This window comes from Protobothrops mucrosquamatus, unplaced genomic scaffold (assembly GCF_001527695.2).
Source record: "Protobothrops mucrosquamatus isolate PMUCROS unplaced genomic scaffold, P.Mucros_1.0 scaffold2640, whole genome shotgun sequence".
NCBI classification, from domain to species: Eukaryota; Metazoa; Chordata; class Lepidosauria; order Squamata; family Viperidae; genus Protobothrops; species Protobothrops mucrosquamatus.
The window spans coordinates 165,836-169,361 of NW_015388693.1; positions in this window are offsets into that span (position 1 = coordinate 165,836).

Consider the following 3,526-nt stretch of genomic DNA (forward strand, 5'->3'; position numbering starts at 1 on the left):
ATCTGTATTCAATAAAGATATAGGTCTATAATTCTTAGGTTGAGTTAAGTCCTGACCCTCTTTTGGAATCAGTGATATAAAAGCAGTTCTCCAAGATGGAGGTACTTCTGCACCCTGCAAAATACTGTTAAACAATTCCTTTAATGGTTCTAACATTTCATCAGATAACATCTTGTAATAAATTGCTGTTAATCCATCTATGCCTGGGGCTTTACCAACTTTTAGCTGCTTAATTGCCCCTTTAATTTCATCAGAAGTTATTAAACAATTCATTTTTCCCTCTGACAATTCGATAATCTAGAAAATTGTGAATGTTGTAGGTAATTCTCTATTTCTGAAGACTTTATATTTTCAGAAGCATATAATTTTGAGTAAAAATCCAAAAAACTTCTTTTAATTAATGTCACTTCTCTCCCCTTTCCCCCCTTTTCCCTGCCTTTCTTTCTCAAGCCAGGAAAAAAAATTAAAAGAACAGCAAGGAAAACTGTCCTCCCCACTTTCTGTCTCTCTATCTCTTCCAAAGCAAAATGTAAAAACAACAACATAGCAAGCCTGCAACGAAGATTTAGTTGAACAAATCTTGAACAAAATTTAAAAAACTGCACAGGGATCTCAGCCCCTTTTCCATTCACTTACATCATTCTTTCAACAAAATAGTTTTCTCTCTTCACATCCTCATGCAAACACCTTCTTTCCATTTCATAACAACAACCAAATCTGCAATTTACTGTTTCTTTCATAGCCTGGGGGGGGGGGGAAACTAACACACACACTGGCATTTGCACATCAGCATACCCATACATTCACTTCCATTCAAACTGCTTGCATAAACAATTTCACATTCAGATATTTCAGATATTAGAGGGTCTTGCCCCTCTCCCAACTCTTGTAAATAACACACAACAACATAGACACACATACACAGATACCATTAAGACAACATTTCCAGGCCTGTTGTTGTCTTCTAAGAAGTGAAAAAAATCAAGAAATGATCCCAGTCAAAATTGTGACCGTTGAGCCCTGACCTATTGCTTGCTTTTCCCACCATTTCAAGCACAAGCTTAGAAGCCCACTTAATTTTCTAGCTTCCACTTGTTCTAATTTCCCACAAAGGTCATTTTTAAGAAACACATCAAGTTGGGGTTTGAGGCCAAAGCAGGCTTCCCTTTTTAATTTAGCAAACTCAAAGGACACTGTAGAAGGACCAAAAGGAATGTTGAATTTGGGGCTTTTTGCCAGCCTGAACGGGGAGGGGAAAACTGCAGAGAGCAGCCTCCTTTCTTCCCATCTAACAACAGGGATAGTTTCTAAGGATAGTAGATGATGCCATTGTCTAACAGGAAAAAAAATTGAATGTCCTCCAAAGAGCCAGATTAGAGGGAAAAAATTACAAACAACTCTTCTTTGATTTATTTTCTTTTCTTCCATGGCTGAAGTTATTAAAAAGATAAGCTGGCCAAATAGAGGTGCACAAAGTTCTTCAAGATTATTTTTACTGCCACAACCAGTGCATTCCAATGGCTAACACACCGCCTATTGGAAACACGGCTCCTCCTCTTCCCTAAACACCAGTTCATTTGCTCAGTGCAAATGAATGACTCCCAAGAGATTTCTCAATACCTTTCCTTCGGAATCTGGGTTGGCCACACCCTCTCTTATATGGAAATCCCTTATAGGGGGTTTTTCTTAACAGTCACTCATTTCTATCCCATTGCAGGCAACTAAATCTCCGCATTCCAGACATTTCACACACACACACACACACTCCCCCAACCTCCACCTCATTCCAGAATGTTTGTTTCTACTTACTAAATTTTTCCTGTATTCTCGTCTCCTCCTCCTATCCTCACTGGGACGAGATGGAAGCCTCTTTCAACATTTGGGTCCAGACAAGGTCTACTGGCAACTAGCCAGTTCAAACGTCACCAGACACAAAGGGTCTGGGAGTGCTCTTGACTTTATAGCTGACCTGCACCAGTTTTCCTGGATGTCATAGCTGAAGGTTGTGAGTCACAACGGGACTCATTCACAGGGGCTTCTAAGAAAAAACCTTCAAGTCCCTGTTCTGGGCACCAAATATGTAAGGTCACTGGCCCTTGGCAAAATTTGAGAAATCATTAAAAAATCCAATCGTGATAACACAAGCAGAGGCTTCTTAAGATACAGTACTTTATTTTCAATCGAAATAAGTCCTGGGTGGGAACACAATCTGAACATTGGCAGTGTTGCATTCAGAAGTGCCACACCGTGGAAAGTTAGTAGCATTGCTTTATAAACTTTGTTAGCCAATGAAAATCAGACAAGAGAGTCATTACATTATAAGGAAGACAATCATTCCTGTACACTCCCTTATTCCCTCCTTCAGTACATCCCATCCATGTACATGTTTCCCACGCTTGCATGAAATTTGTCCCTGATGCAAACACTGATTATAGAAGCGAGATAGCAATAGTTAGGCTAAACAATTTATTTTTGTTCCAGTTACAGAACCCTTCAATATTGTCAGGGCCCAGTTCAAAACCTCATCCTGAGAAAGCAGAACTCGTGGAAGCAGTTTCTACCAAAAGGAACTTTTATTAGGAGAAGCTGATAGCAGGCATAATAGACAGGGTCTGAGAGTTTCCTGCTCAGATCAATAGGTTAAAAGTGTCCCAAGCAACTTCCGGTTCCAGCTCGCGGCATGTGCGGTTGGGTGAAGAGACTAGTCTCTTCACTGACTGATTTTTCTTCACCGGTAGACCCCGAAGGGGATTGAAAGTCACCCTGGAGGGGCGACCACTGATGAGGGGGCTTGCTGGTGATTGCGGGAGGGCGGCAGCTTCTCCCACGGTTCCAGATGACTCCTTAGGGCCGACGGAGTAAAGATTGTCCTGTAAGATGGCCGATCATCTAGCTGCATCAACCAAAAGTCACAAGAACATCTAAGCATCAAGAACCACTGTGGATGGTCCAGGTGAGATCCTTCCTTTTCCTCTCTTCACTCTAGTTTTTCCTTTTTTTGCCTGTAAAAAGCCTTCTTGGTACTACTTCCCTGCCCTAAGAGAGCAGCGTTTGTTTGAGTGGGAAGAAAAGTGTCGAACAAAAAGACAGAATAATTAACTTTATTGCCTATATTTTACTTTTAACTGGGGTCCCGAAAAAACCCTTTTATAGAGCTTTTTTCTACATATATATATATATATATATACAGGGCTTTTTTTCTCAGAGAAAAGGTGGTGGAACTCACCTCCCTCCCCTGGCCACGCCCCCACCCAAACCTGGCCACGCCCTCATCAAACCCTAGGACCGCCCCTTTAGAGAACAGGAATGCAAGTAAAATTTGGGAGGGGCCAGCGTCCTCTTCTCCGCCTTCAGCTTTTGCTCTGAGAAGCCGCGCGCGTTTGGCTTTGAGGGCGCCGGCGTGAGAGCCTCTGGATTCTCTGCCGCTTCTTGCTCGGGCAGGGTCGCCTAGGAAACGGGCCAGGGGCGCGCCGACCGAGCCTCCCTATGGCCGCGGTTGTGAGCCAGGCAGGGGCAGAGAGCTGCG